Source organism: Macrotis lagotis, chromosome 5, assembly GCF_037893015.1.
Source record: "Macrotis lagotis isolate mMagLag1 chromosome 5, bilby.v1.9.chrom.fasta, whole genome shotgun sequence".
Taxonomy (NCBI): Eukaryota; Metazoa; Chordata; class Mammalia; order Peramelemorphia; family Peramelidae; genus Macrotis; species Macrotis lagotis.
In genome coordinates, this window is record NC_133662.1 from 8,589,179 (window position 1) to 8,606,026 (window position 16,848).

The window sequence follows — 16,848 nt, forward strand, 5'->3', positions numbered from 1 at the left end:
CGCATCCGGGCGGGCCCCACTCTCGACCTTCCCGCCTTTTCTAGTAGTGTGTGGGGGAGGGGAGTTGGTTGGGGTCAGAGGGGAGAATGCGCGGGGCGCACGTGACCGCAGAAGACTGGGAGAGGATGGCTTTAAAGCTACAGAGGCCCTCAGAAGGGAGATCTGATGGCAAAGAGAGAAACAAGATGAATTCATTCATGAGTAAGTAAGTTACTAGGTGAATGAATGAAATCAAATTCCTGGGTTTATTTTAAAATCTGTTATCTCTTATTTTTATAGAGCCAGAAACATAACAAAAATTCATCTGGAGGAACAAAGGGTCAAGAATATCTCTGGAATTAATGAAAAAAAAACACAAAGGAAGATGGCCTAACCATAGAGGTCTAAAACTATCTTTGTACTGGCTAAGAAACAGAGTGGTGGATCAGTGGAACAGATTAGGAACAAAACAGTAGTAAATGACTACTGTTTGATCAACCCAAAGACTCCAGCTTTCAGGCTAAGAACTCACTTTTTTTTTTAGGTGTTTTTTTTTTTTTGCAAGGCAAATGGGGTTAAATGGCTTGCCCAAGGCCACACAGCTAGGTAATTATTAAGTGTCTGAGACCGGATTTTTACCCAGGTACTCCTTACTCCAAGGCCGGTGCTTTATCCACTGCACCACCTAACCCCTCCCCCCCCAAGAACTCACTTTTTAACAAAAACTGCTAGGAAAACTGAAAGATAATATGGCATAGACCAACATCTCAGATCTATACCAAAATAAGGTCAAAATGGGTGCAGGTTTTACTCTTAAAGGGGAATACCATAATTAGGAGAACAAGGAATAGTGTATCTGTCAGATCTACTGGCTACCAGGTGATTCAGTAGATAGAGCACTGGCCCCGAAATCAGGAGGACATGAGTTCAAATGTGGTCTCAGACACTTGATACTTACTAGCTATATGACCTGCCTCAGCCAAGACAATCCCCAGTCCCCCTGATCTATATCTGGTTACTGCACCCAATTGGCTCTGGAGGAGAAAGAGAGTCTAGTAGACTTAGCACAACATCCTCTTTCTCAAATCCAATTCACCTTCATGTTACTGGTATCTACTTGATGTCATACTCTTCTTTTTTGTTTGTTTGTTTGTTTGTTTTAGATTTTTTCAAGGCAATGGGGTTAAGTGGCTTGCCCAAGGCTACACGGCTAGGCAATTAATAAGTGTCTGAGGTCTGATTTGAACCCAGGTACTCCTGACTCCAAGGCCAGTGCTCTATCCACTGCACCACCTAGCCGCCCCCATGTCATACTTTTCTTCCAAAACCAAGACAACAACAAACTATCAGATCTATGGAAAGGGTCAGAGTTTATGACCAAAGAAGAGATAGTTAATATAAAATGCAAGATTTTGGTTACATTAAATTAAAAAGGTTTTGCACAAATGCTACCAAGATTAGAAAGGATGCAGAAAGTTGGGAAACAGTTTTTACAGCTAGTAGTTCTGATATTCTAAAATATGTAGAGAACTGAATCAAATTTATACAAGCAATTCCCCTATTGATAAATGGTGAAAGGATAGGAGCAAGCAGTTTTCAGATAAAGAAATTAAGATCATCTATACACTAAATCATTATTGATTAGAAAAATACAAATTAAAGCAACTCTGAGATACCACCTCGTATCTAGCAGATTGGTCAATATGACAAAAAAAGGAAATGATCAGTTTTGGAGGGGATGTAGGAAAACTGGGACATTAATGTATTATTGGTGGATTGTGAATTGATCAATCATTCTGGAGAGCAATTTGAACCATGCTCAAAGGGCAATAAAACTGTATATGCACAGTTTTGAATCCAGCAACACCACTACTAGATCTGTATCCCAAAGAGATCATAAAAAAGGAAAAGGATTCATGTGTACAAAAATTATAGCACCTTTCTTTGTAGTGGCAAAGAATTGGAAATTGAAAGGATGCCCATAAATCGAGGAATGGATGAACAAATTGTGGTATATGAATGTGATATTGTTCTGTAAGAAATCATGTGGAAATAAAATTTTAGCAAAGCTATTATAGCAAGTTATCACTAAGAATATACACTTTGATCAAGTAGGATTTATACCAGCAATGCAGGGTGATTCAATACTAGAAAAACTATCAGCATAATTGACCATATCAGTAGCAAACCTAACAGAAATCATGATTATTTCTTTTTTTTTTAGTTTTTTTGCAAGGCAATGGGGTTAAGTGACTTGCCCAAGGCCACACAGCTAGGTAATTATTAAGTGTCTGAGGTCATATTTGAACTCAGGTACTCCTGACTCCAGGACTGGTGCTGTATCCACTGTGCCACCTAGCTGCCCCAATATGATTATTTCAATAGATGCTGAAAAAGTTTTTGACAAAATACAAAACCCATTCCTATTAAAAACACTAGAGAGCATAGGAATAAATGGAGTGTTCCTTAAAACAATAAGCTATATCTCTCTAAAACCATCAACAAACATTATATGTAATGCAGACAAGCTAGAAGCTAGAGATGAAATAAGTATGCCCATTATCACCACTATTGTTCAATATTATATTAGAAAAATTAGTCTTAGCAATAAGAGAAGAAAAAGAAATCAAATAAATTAGATTAGGTAATGAAGAAACAAAACTCTCACTCTTTACAGATGATATGATGGTATACTTAAGAGAACCCTAGAAAATCATCTAAAAAACTACTTGAAACAATTATCAACTTTACCAAACTTGCAGGATATAAAAACAAATCCACAAAAATCACCAGCATTTCTATATGTTACTAGCAAGACACTGTAGATAGAAGAGAAATTCTACTAAGAGACAAAAAGAGAAAATCTATTCAAAGTAATAGCAGACAACATTAAATACTTGGGAGTCTACCTACCAAGGCAGACTCAGAAACTATATGAAAACAACTATAAGACACTATTCATACAAATGAAATCAGATCTAAATAACTGGGTAAATGTCAATTGCTTATGGGTAGGCCAAGCTAATATAATAAAAATGACATATCTAAATCAAATTACTCAGTGCCATACTAATCAAGCTTCCAAAAAGTTACTTTATTGAACTAGAAAAAAAATAGTAACTAAATTCATATGGAGGAATAAAAAGTCAAGATTATCAAGGCAATTAAGAAAAAAAATTCAAAGGAAGGAGACTTAGCCATCCCAGATCTAAAATTATAAAGCACTAGTCATCAAAACTGGTTCTGGATATGAAATAGAGAGGTGGATCAATGGAATTTACTTGGTGAAAAAGAAACAGTAGTAAATGACTATAGAAATCTGCTGTTTGATGAACCCAAAGATTCTAGCTTCTGGGATAAGAATTCACTCTTCAATAAAATCTGCTGGGAACACTGGAAGAGAGTTGGCAGAAACTACATAAAACAACGTCTCATACTCTATACTAAGAGAAGGTCAAAATGGGTATAGGATTTAGACATAAAAGGTAATAGTATAAGCCAATTAAGAGAGCAAGGAATAATTTCCTTGGATCTGTTAGATCCAAGGAAAGGGGAACAGTTTATGATCAATGAAGAGAAAGAGAACATTATAAAAGGCAAAATGGGTAATTTTGATTACACATTAAATTGAAAAGGTATTGCACAAACAAAACCAATGCAGCCAAGATGAAAAGAAATGCATTAAATTGGGAAGCAATTTTTACTAGTGTTTCTGATAAAGGACTCATTTCTAAAATATATAGAGAACTGAGTCAAATTTAAAAGAAAACATATCATTCCCCAATTGATAAATAGTCAAAGGATATGGAAAGGCAATTCTGAGATGAAATTAAAGTTTTCTATGGTCATATGAAAAATAGTTCTAAATCATTATTTATTAGGGGAATGTAAATGTTTAAAACAACTCTGAAGTACCACCTTATACCTATCAGATTGGTCAAAAGGAAAATGATCCCTGCTGGAGGAAATGTGGGAAACTGGGACACTAATGCATTGTTGCAGGAGTTGTGAATTGATCTAAACTTTCTGGGGAACAATTTGGAGTTAGACCCAAAAGGCAATAACATTATGCATACATTTGAGCCAGCAATACCACTACTATCCCAAAGAGATCACATAAAAGGGTAAAAAATATGTCCAAAAATATTCTTAGCAGCTCTTTTCATAGTAGCAATGAATTGGAAATTGATGGGATGCCCATCAATTTAGGAATAGCTGAACAGATTGTGGTATATGAATGTGATGGATGGGATTTCAGAAAAGCCTGGAAGGACTTACATGACTTGATACTGAATGAAATGAGCAGAACCAGAAGAACATTATGTATACTAACAACAACATTGGGTGATGATCAACTATGATGGAATTATTCATTTCAGCAGAACAATAAACAAAGATAATTCTAAAAGACTTGTGATGGAAAATAGCATCCATATCCAAAGAGGGATCTGTGGAGTTTAAATGCCTACTGAAACTTACTGTCTTCAATTTTTAAAAGTTGTCATATATTTTATTGTTTTTATCTAATATTTTTTCCTTCTATTTGGATTTGATTCTTCTTTCACAAGATTAAGATGAATATGTTTAGCATAATTCCACATGTTGAGCCTATATTAGATTGCTTTTTGCAGAGGGAGAGGGGAGGGAAGGGAGGTAATAGTCTGGCTAAGACTTACCTGAACTAATGCTGAGTGAAGTGAACAGAACTAGGAGAACATTGAACACACTTATTAGCAACAACTTGTGATAATCAACTATGATGGATTTATCTTTCCTCAGCAGTAAAATCAAAGAAAACTATAAAGGAGTGGTGATGAAAAATAGCATCCACTGCCCATTATCACCACTACTATACAATATTGTATTAGGAGGTTCAAGAGACACATAAAAAGGTAAAAAAAAAAAACCAAAAACAAAACAAGGGGGTGGTAAAAGGAAAAAAATGCTATCCAGTAAGTTGAAACTGGCTATATCCCTGCATGGGGGGAAAAAAGATTCTTATAAATATTGAGAATTGTAACTCTAATAGAGAGAATACACCTAGCCAGAAATGAAGGACATTCATGACCTAACCATGAGACTGCTATCTAAAGAGATGTAACTGGCTTTAACCCCACTTGGGAGAAAGACTCTAATAACTCTCAGGAATTTTGACTCTATTCAATAGAATATACTGAACTAGAAGGGACACTCAGAATTTTCTATGACTTAGATAGAATGATCTAAAAAAACACTACCTCCTTAAAAAGGGGGACAGGAAAGAGATGGGAGGAGGGAGGGGATTGAATAGGGTAAATCTCATTACACCTAAGAGGTACAAAAAACCTATGGTTATAGAGGGGAAGAAGGGAGCAGTTGAGAAACACCTGAATCTTCTTCTCATCAGGCTTGGCTTAAAGTCAACCTACACATACTCAGTTAACTTATAAAAAACAGGTATTAAAAGGGGAAAAGGGGGGGGTGGAGAAAGGGAAGGGTAATGGGGGAAAAGGGGGAAATAACAAAAGGAAGGGAAGGGAAAAGGGAAAGGGGAAAGAAAGGGGAGGGTGTGATATAGGAGGGCAAACACACTGAAGGGGGTAGCATTCAGAAACAAAATACTCAGGAATATGGATAAAGTGGAGAAAGGGGGGAAAAATACAAACAGAGGGAAGATAGCACGGAGGGCAATAAAGAATTAGTAATCATAACTTTGAATGTGAATGGGATGAACTCTCCCTTAAAATGTAAGCAAATAGAGTGGATTAAAAACCAGAATCCTACAATATGCTGCTTACAAGAAACTCATTTGAAGCAGAGAGATACATATAAAGTAAAGGTAAAAGGTTGGAGCAAAATATATTTTGCTTCAGCTGAAGTTAAAAAAAAGCAGGGGTAGCAATCCTTATCCCAGACAAAACAGCAGCAAAAATAGATAGTGTTAAAAGAGATAAGGAAGGAAACTTTATCCTCCTAAAAGTACCATAGACAATAAAGTCATTTCAATACTGAATATATATATATACACCCAGTGGGACAGTACCCAGATTCTTAGAGGAGAAGCTGAAAGAACTACAGGAGGACATATGTGGGTACACAGGCTATTCTAACAGCCATAACACAAATCATCTCCAAGTAAACCACCACCTGGACAGTCTCAGGAGCTGGCTTGCCGCCCTGAGAGATAAGGTGAGCTGGAGTCCTTGGGAGCCAGAGTCCTTGGGAGCTGGACATTCCACCCCACTGTCCAAGGGCACTAGACACAGCTGTACCTTATCATCTCCTCCCTAACGTACCGTCCTATCCTGTAATGCAAGAAGCTGTACCTACACATCTCTTGTACCCCCTAACCATTACCTCATTATTCTTTGTTCTACCCCAGAAGACCTAACAGTATATATGTAATAGCTAAGCAATAATAAAATTGAGCTGGAGGCATAAGGCAGTAGTGGCTTGACTCCTTATTCTCAGCTCCCCTCCTGGAGGGAGGTCGCCACTGTGGGCCCCAAGGAAGCAAGCTACAACAGACATAGACAGCAAAACTCTACTAGTGGGAGACCTCAATATCCCACTCACAGATCTAGATAAATCAAATCATAAAATAAACAAGAAAGAAGTTAAGGAGGTAAATAGATTGTTAGAAAAATTAGATGTGGTGGACTTATGGAGGAAACTGAATGGGGATAGAAAGGAATATACCTTTTTTCTCTGCAGTACATGGAACTTATACAAAAGTTGACCATGTACTAGGACATAGAAACCTAATGATCAACTGCAGAAAGGCAGAAATAGTGAATACATCATTCTCAGATCACAATGCAATAAAAGTCATATGCAATATTGGGCCAAGGAAATATAGACCCAGAACAAATTGGAAACTGAATAACCTCATTTTAAAAAATGAGTGGACCAAAAAACAAATTATAGAAAGAATTAACCATTTTGTCCTAGATAATGATAATAATGAAACAACATACCAAAACTTATGGCATTCATTCAAAGCAACTCTCAGGGGATATATTATAGCTCTAAATGCTTACATGAATAAATTGGAGAAAGAGGAAATCAATGAACTAAATATGCAACTAAAAAAATTAGAGAAAGAACAAATCAAAAATCCCCAATTAAATACCAAATTAGAAATTCTAAAAATTAAAGGAGAAATCAATAAAATCGAAAGCAAAAAAAACTATTGAATTAATAAATAAAACCAAAAGTTGGTACTATGAAAAAACCAATAAAATTGATAAACCTCTGGTCAATTTGATTAAAAAAAAAGAAAGAAGAAAACCAAATTGCTGGTATCATAAATGAAAAAGGCGAACTCACCACCAATGAGGAAGAAATTAAAGTAATAATTCAAAATTATTTTGCCCAACTCTATGCCAATAAATTTAATAATCTAAGTGAAATAGATGAATATTTACAAAAATATAAGTTGCCCAGGTTAAATGAAGAAGAGATTAAATACCTAAACAACCCTATCTCAGAAAAAAGAAATTCAATAAGCAATCATTGAACTCCCTAAAAAAAATCTCCAGGGACTGATGGATTCACAAGTGAATTATACCAAACATTTAAGGAACAATTGGTTCAATTCTATATAAACTCTTTGGGAAAATAGGGAAAGATGGAACTCTGCCTAACTCTTTCTATGAAACCAATATGGTGCTGTTTCCTAAACCAGGAAGAGTTAAAACAGAGAAAGAAAATTATAGACCTATTTCCTTGATGAATATAGATGCAAAAATCTTAAATAAAATCTTAGCAAAACAACTACAACAAGTTATCACTAGGATAATACATTTTGATCAAGTAGGATTTATTCCAGGAATGCAGGGTTGGTTCAATATTAGGAAAACTGTTAGTACACTCAATTATATCAACAACAAACCAATCAGAAATCATATGATCATATCAATAGATGCTGAAAAAGCCTTTGACAAAATACAGCATCCATTCCTATTAAAAACACTAGAGAGTGTAGGAATAAATGGACTGTTCCTTAAAATAATGAGCAGTATCAATCTGAAACCATCAACAAGCATTATATTCAATGAGGAGAGGCTAGAGGCATTCCCAATAAGATGAGGGGTGAAACAAGGATGCCCATTATCACCACTACTATTCAATCTTGTATTAGAAATCTTAGTGTCAGTAATTAGAGGAGAAAAAGAAATTGAAGGAATTAGAATTGGGAAGGAAGAGACAAAACTCTCACTCTTTGCAGATGACATGATGGTCTACCTAGAAAATCCCAAGAAATCATCCAAAAAACTACTGGAAACAATAAGCAATTTTAGCAAAGTTGCAGGTTATAAAATAAACCCTCATAAATCCTCAACTTTTCTATATATGTCTAGCAAGATACAGCAGGAATAGCTAGAAAGAGAAATCCCATTTGAAGTAATCTCAAACAATATAAAATACTTGGAAGTCTATTTGCCAAGACAGACTCAGAATCTTTTTGAAAATAATTATAAAACACCTCTCACACAAATTAATCAGATTTAAATAACTGCAAATATCAACTGCTCATGGATAGGTAGAGCTAATATAATAAAAATGACAATTCTACCAAAACTAAACTATTTGTTTAGTGAACTACCAATCAAAATTCCAAAAAATTACTTTAATGAGTTAGAAAAAATTGCAAGTAAATTCATATGGAGAAATAAAAAGTCAAGAATTGCCAGGAGCTTAATGAAAAAAAGTGCAAAAGAAGGTGGCTTAGCCCTACCTGATCTAAAATTATATTATAAAGCATCAGTCATCAAAACTGTTTGGTATTGGCTAAGCAACAGAGTGGTGGACAAGTGGAATAAACTAGGTGTAAAAGCAGGAGATGATTATAGTAATCCGCTGTTTGATAAACCTAAAGAATCCAGCCATTGGGATAAAAACTGCCTCTTTGATAAAAACTGCTGGGATAATTGGAAGTTAGTATGGAAGAAACTTAGATTAGACCAACACCTCACACTCTATACCAAGATAAGATCCAAATGGATACAGGATTTAGACATAAAAAACAATACTATAAGCAAATTAGAAGATCAAGGACTAGTTTACCTGTCAGATCTATGGAAAGGGGAGCAGTTTATGACTAAGGAAGAGTTGGAGAACATCACAAAAAATCAATTAGATGATTACATTAAATTAAAAAGCTTTTGCACAGATAAAACCACTGTAACTAAGATCAAAACAAATGTAGTAAATTTGGAAACAATCTTTACAACTAATGATTCTGACAAAGGACTCATTTCTAAAATATCCAGAGAACTGAGTCATATTTTTAAAACAAAAAGCCATTCCCCAATTGGCAAATGGTCAAAAGATATGCAAAGGCAATTTACAGATGAGGAGATCAAAGCAATTCATAGCCATATGAAAACATGCTCTAAATCATTAATTATTAGAGAAATGCAAATCAAAGCTTCTCTGAGGTACCACCTCACACCACTCAGACTGGGCAATATGACCAGAAAGGATAATGATCATTGTTGGAAGGGTTGTGGGAAATCTGGGACACTACTATACTGTTGGTGGAGCTGTGAATTCATCCAACATTTCTGGAGAGCTATTTGGAACTACGCCCAAAGGGCAACAAAATGGTGCATACCCTTTGACCCAGCAATACCACTACTGGGTCTATATCCTGAAGAGATGATGAAAAAGGGTAAAAATATTACTTGTACAAAAATATTTATAGCAGCCCTGTCTGTGGTGGCAAAGAATTGGAAATCAAGTAAATGTCTTTCAATTGGGGAATGGCTTAGCAAACTGTGGTATATGTATGTCATGGAACACCATTGTTCTATTAGAAGCCAGGAAGGACGGGATTTTTTTTTTTTAGATTTTTGCAGGGCAGTGGGGTTAAGTGGCTTGCCCAAGGCCACATGGCTAGGTAATTAATTATTAAGTGTCTGAGGTCAGATTTGAACCCAGGTACTCCTGACTCCAAGGCCAGTGCTCTATCCACTGTGTCACCTAGCCACCCCCGGGATGGGATTTCAGGGAAGCCTGGAGGGATTTGCATGAACTGATGCTGAGTGAGATGAGCAGAACCAGAAAAACACTGTATACCCTAACAGCAACATGGTAGTGATGTTCAACCTTGAAGGACTTGCTCATTCCATCAGTGCAACAATTGGGAGCAATTTTGGGCTGTCTGCAAAGGAGAGTGCCATTTCTATCAAGATAAGGAGCTGTGGAGTTTGAACAAAGTTCAAGGACTATCCCATGCAATTTAGAAAAACACAGATATCTTATTGTCTGATCTCTAAGGATATGATTTCTCTCTCATCACACCCAATTTGGATCAAGGTACAACATGGAAACAAAGTAAAGACTGACAGATTGCTTTCCGTGGGGGAGTGAAGTAAGATTGGGGGGAAAATTGTAAAACTCAAATAATATCTTTAATAAAAATTAATTTAAAAAAAGAAATGTTAGCTTCAGCAATAGCAGAATAAAAAGAAATTGAAGGAATTAGTATTGGGAAGGAAGAGACAAAACTCTCACTCTTTGCAGATGACATGATGCTATACCTAGAGAATCCCAAAAAAATCACCTAAAAAACTACCAGGAGTAATTAGGAACTTTAGCAAAATCACAGGATATAAAATAAACCCTCATAAATCCTCAGCATTTCTATATATGACTAGCAAGAAACAGCAGGAAGATCTAGAAAGAGAAATCCCATTCAAAGCAACCTCAGACAATATAAAATACCTGGGAGTCTACCTGCCAAGGTAGACTCACAAACTTTTTGAAAGCAATTACAAAACACTTTTCACACAAATAGAATCAGATTTAAATAACTGGGCAAACATCAACTGCTCATGGACAGGTCGAGCTAATATAATAAAAATGAAAATTCTACCAAAATTAAGCAATTTGTTTAGTGCCCTACCAATCAAAATTCCAAAAAATTACTTTAATAGTTAGAAAAATTGTAAGTAAATTCATATGGAGAAATAAAAAGTCAAGAATTTCCAGGGATTCAATGAAAAAAATGCAAAAGTGTTACCAGATCTAAAATTATATTATAAAGCATCAGTCATCAAAAACTGTCTGGTATTGGTGAAGAAACAGAGTGTTGGATCAGTGGAATAGACTAGGTGCAATAGCAGGAAATGATTATAGTAATCTGCTGTTTGATAAATGCAAGAATTCAGTTATTGGGATAAAAACTCTCTCTTCAATAAAAACTGTTGGGAAAATTGGAAGTTAATATGGAAGAAACTTGGATTAGACCAAAAAACACCTCATACTCTATACCAAGAAAAAATCAAAATGGATATAGGATTTAGACATAAAAAACATTATAAGCAAACTAGAAGATCAAGGAGTAGTATACCTGTCAGATCTATGGAAAAGGAAGCAGTTTATGACCAAGGAAGAGATGGAGAACATCATTAAAAACAAACTAGATAATTTTGATAACATTCAATTAAAAGGCTTTTGCACAGACAAAACCACTATAACCAAGATCAAAAGAAATGTAGAAAATTGGAAACAATTTTTACAACTAGTATTTCTGACAAAGGACTCGTTTCTAAAATATACAGAGAACTCAGTCAAATTTTCAAAAAAACAAGCCATTCCCCAATTGACAAATGATCAAATGATATGCAAAGGCAATTTACAGATGAGGAAATCAAAAGGATCCACTGTCATGAAAAATCACTCTAATACGCTGCTTATTAGAGAAATACAAATTAAAGCATCTCTGAGGTACCACCTCATACCTGTCAGACTGGGCAATATCACCAGAAAGGACAATGATCAATGTTGGACAGGATGTGGGAAATTTGGGACACTAATTATTGTTGGTGGAGCTGTGAACTCATTCAAACTTTCTGGAGAGCAATTTGAAAGTATGCCCAAAGGGCAACAAAAATGTGCATACCCTTTGACCCAGCAATACCACTACTGGGTCTATACCCTGAAAAGATCATGAAAAAAAGGGTTAAAACATCACTTGTACAAAAATATTCATAGCAGCCCTGTTTGTGGTGGCAAAGAATTGGAAATTAAGTGAATGTCCTTCAATTAGGGAATGACTTAACAAACTGGGGTATATGTATGTCACTGAAATACTATTGTTCTATTAGAAACCAGGAGGGATGGGAATTCAGGGAAGCCTAGAAGGATTTGCATGAACTGATGCTGAGCAAGATGAGCAGAACCAGAAAAAATATTGTATACCCTAAAAGCAACATGGAGGTGATGATCAAACTTGATGGAGTTGCTCATTCCATCAGTACAACAATCAGGGACAATTTGGGGCTATCTGTGATGGGGAATACCATCTGTATCCAGAGAAAGAATTTTGGAGTTTGAACAAAGACCAAAGACTATTTGCCTTCAATTTAGGGAAAAAAAACCCAACCATTATCTTATTATGCAATTTTGCTATCTCTTCTACTTTATTTTTCTTCCTTAAGGATATGATTTTTTTCTCATAACATTCAATTTAGATCAATGTATATACTATCTAAATAATGTAAAGACTAACGGACTGCCTTCTGTGGGGGGTGGGGGGAGGGAAACAAGAATAGGGAGGAAAATTGTAAAACTTAAAATAAATAAAATCTTTCTTTAAACAATAAAAGAAAGAAAAATACCACCCACATCCAGAGAATGAACTATGGAGTCTGAGTGCAGACCAAAGCAGACTATTTTCCATTTAAAATTTTTTTTTGCCCTCTCATGGTTTTTTGTTCCCCTTTGTTCTGATTCTTCTTTCACAACATAACTAATATGGAAATATGTTTAACATATTTTTATGTGTATAGCCTCCTTTATCAGATTTTTTGCTATCAAGGAGAGGGGGTAGGGAAGGGAGGAAAGGAGAAAAATATGGAATTCAAAATCTTACCAAAAATGAACATTGAAAACTATCTTTGCATGTAGTTGGAATAATAAGTACATTAATTATTTAAAAAGCAATATGTGGGGAGGGTTATATTTATAATTATGGAAAAATAAGATATCAATACAAATGAAGAAAAATAGAGGAAAAATTAAGATAAAAATTATTCTTTTGACTTAAAAAAGTGTGCCTTTTTATGTCCTCAAAAATCAGTAAATTGTGCATAGCTTTTGACTCAGCCAATAGCAATATAAGACCTGTAACCCCAAAAGAGCAAATAAAGAAGAAAAATATCTCTATGTACCAAAAAACCCCCAAAAACTCGTGGTAGCAAAGAATTGTGAACTAAAGGTATTGAAAAATGGCTACACAAATTCTGGTATGTGAATTATTTTTCCATATGAAATGGTGAAGAGGATGAATTGAGAGAAATCTGTGAAGATTTGTATGAACTGATACAGACTGAAGTGAGCAGAGCAAGGAGAATCGTTCATAAAAGATTAATACTGTAAAAACAAACAACTTTGAAACTCAGATTTCAGAGCTTCAGTGATAAATGAACCATTCTAAGGAATTCCCTGTCTCCTAAAAAGATGATGAACTCAAGATGCTCAGAATGAGACAGACTCATATATGAGACCTGAGAATTTTTTTTTTGGCTTGACTATGCATATTTTTTATGAAGATTTTGTTTTTACTAAGGGGAAGTCAGTGGGAAGGAGAAAAAAAATAAATGCTTCATAATAAAAAAAATAATGGATTAAAAATAAAGGACAATTACCTAGCTGGGTGACCTTGGGCAAACCACTTAACCCCATTTGCCTTGCAAAAAAAATAATAAAGGACAAAAATGAAAACATAAAATTGTGATTTTAGTTTTTTTGTTATAGCAATATTAAACTCCTACATATATGAGTTTGCTATTCTTTTTATTATCCTGTCCAAATATATCCCCTTTCTTCTACCCAGAAAACCATCCTTAATAACAAATTTAATTTCTTTAATTTAACTTCAAAATAAATTTTCTTTTAAAAAGCAATTCAGGGGGGCAGCTAGGTGGCTCAGTGGATAGAGCACCAGCCCTGGAGTCAGGAGTGCCTGAGTTCAAATCCGACTTCAGACACTTAATAACTACCTAGCTGTGTGGCCTTGGGCAAGTCCTTAACTCCATTTGCCTTGCAAAAAAAAAAAAGCAATTCAACAAAACTAACTCCATCAAGTCTGATGCTATTAGTAATTTCCCAAACTCCTTGAAGAAGATAGGAAACCACATTTTCTCTGCTTTAGAATCAGCTTTGGTTTTCATAGATTCTTAAATTCACCCCCTCTGACAGACCAGGTCAGATAGGTTATAAAGGTGTCTGTTTCAAGTTTCCTCTTTTTACTACTCACCTAATGTCCCTTTCCAATATGGTCCACATGCCCCATGCCTCTTCCCTGGAAGACAACCTTAAGGCTAAAGTGTATGTTGAGATCACTGATTTCCATTCACCCCAAGAAGACCTATTCTACTCCTCTCAGATACTCCTTCTCAAAATGCCTACCCTACAGCCTGAGTGGGGTACACTGGTGTACTGGAACTAGATTGTCATGTGGACATTAGAAATTTTCAAATGATAAAACAATTTATTATTTTATTATTTTATTATCTTATTCTTTTAATTATTGATTTAAATTTATTGTTTTATTGTTTTGTTGGCTTGTAAACTAAGAAAGGGATGGAGAAAATGTTCATAATGAACATAGTGCATTTTTGGAGAGCCCCTTGTTAAATATCCAGTAGCACACTGTTTCCCCAAAAGATCAAATAAAAAAGAAAAGGATCTCCATGTGCAAAAAAATACTTGCAATGGCAAATAATTGTGAACTAAGGAGATCACTGAACAAATTATGGTATGTGGATGTTGTTCCATAAGAAATTGTTGAGGAATGATCTGAGAGAAATCTAACATCATTTGTATAAACTGATGCAGAGTGAAGTGAACAGAACAAAGTCCCCTTATGCTTTTCTAAATTATGTCAGAAGATGGATAGTAAAAAGAATGAATGATCTGAAGAAGCATGAAGTAGAATTGAGAAACAACATATACAATGACCTCAACAATATAAATGGGGAAAGAACCCTCAAAGTGAATGTTGCAAAATTACAAAGACCTAGAATGGTTTCAAATCTTTTCAGTGTATGATCAGGTTGGGTTTTTTTTTTAGGATTTTGCAAGGCAAATAGGGTTAAGTGGCTTGCCCTAGGCCACACAGCTAGGCAATTATCAAGTGTCTGAGGCCCGATTTGAACTGAGGTACTCCTGACTCCAGGGCAGGCACTCTATCTACTACCCCACCTAGCCATCACAGTGTATGATCAGTTTTGCTGATTATTTTGATCTCTTCTCTTTATTTCAAAAAACATTTTTTGTTATATGAGATAGCTTTCTGGAAGGGGGTAGTGAGGAATGCTGGGAGAAATTTTGGTGATATAAAAATGAAAGATACTAATAAAATTAATTTTAAAAATAATAGTTAACAGAAATGAGTTCTGTAGGAAGGGATGGGAATTAGGGAGAGCATAATGATTTGGATAACTGGGAAAAGACTAGAGATTGGAAAATCCCCTTGAGGGAGAGGGATAGGAGTGAGGAGACCTGGATTAATGGTTACCCTGAGTGAGTTATAGAGCAATAATAACACTGGGGAAACATGTAGGTGGAGGATATCAGAGCTAGGGAGTGTCAAATCAGGGAGATGTGCAGAGGCCACACCTTGGCAGATTAACTCAAATGTGAGGATATATTGAGGATGGCTTTACAGAAACTAGTGTAGATTTGTAGAAAGGTAAATAAAGGTGAAGGAGTAGAAACTGGGAACAGATTAGGGAAGGAAAGGCAAGAATTTTTTCAAAGGTGTGTTCAAGTGGTGTGTGTGTGTGTTGTGTGTGTGTGTTGTATGTGTATGTGTAAGAGAGAAATTGGACAAAAGAGAGAAAAGTGGACAAATAGAAAGGGGCATAAGAGAAATAAGGAAAAAAGGAATTAGAAAAGGAGAGGAAATGTGTCTAGAAAGGTGGGAAGTTGGATTTGTCTCTGATGGCATAATTCAGAGATGAATCCCCTGTAGAAGCTGATATTTTCTAAACTGGAATTAAAATATTTCAGATCTATATTTCTGATCAAAAGCTATTCTATCAGCCTCTAACTGAGGTCTGTAAATTTGGAATGTTCATCTTCTGCCCCCCTCAAGATCTCTGTCTTTAGTTGTAAATTTGAAGGGAGGCTGTGTGAAACAGCCTAATACCCCTCTAAATTGCATCTGCAAGTTTTACTGAAGAAGCTGTGTAAACAATCAGTTAACAATCATCCTGAGAAGGCAGGAATCTGCTCTGATTATCTAAATGAGAACTTAAATAAATTCTTGTATTTATGGCATTTTGGAAAGGAAGAAACTCCAATGCTTTATATGTTTATATCATATCTAATAACGTAAAATATCGTGTCAGAAGAGGGGACAGTAGTCCTGAGACTAATTGGATTTTTGTCAGTTCTGACATAGGACAGACCTCATGGATGGGTTAGAGAAACATAAAACAATCAAAGACACTTTTACATTCAAATGCATAACCTGATTGACTGGCCACCAAAAATTTTATGATCCTTTGTCAAAATTCTATAAAAATGGATCATTCAGTTGATTGGTTGGTTGGTTGGTGGTTGGTTTGTAAGAATGCCATCTACCCATGGGTTTTTGGTAATATCCTAGAGAATTAAACTTCATTTATAAAACTAACTTTGTTGTCTTGTTTTAACCAATAGGTAATAATGGTTAACCCCCTACCCTCAAATTCATGGTACTTTGATGGATATTCCAAGGCAAAAATGGCATCTGCTTGACAATCTGAGAGAAATTTAGTGGCCCAAAGTTTTAGGCCAAAGACAATATTGATGATAAAGACAACTGAAACTGCTTTCATATTAAGGGTGGGGGAGACTGGGATGGGGATAGAGAGATGAAAGAGACTGCTG

The 16,848-nt window shown here is 35.4% G+C and overlaps 1 long non-coding RNA gene across 1 annotated transcript; it reads left to right on the plus strand.

Moving 5' to 3' along the window:
- The first annotated feature begins 104 nt into the window (after positions 1–104).
- On the plus strand, positions 105–374 carry LOC141523485 (uncharacterized). Its single transcript, XR_012478500.1, has 2 exons — positions 105–201; positions 280–374. It is a non-coding gene; the product is annotated as an uncharacterized LOC141523485 (long non-coding RNA).
- The last annotated feature ends 16,474 nt before the right edge of the window (positions 375–16,848 follow it).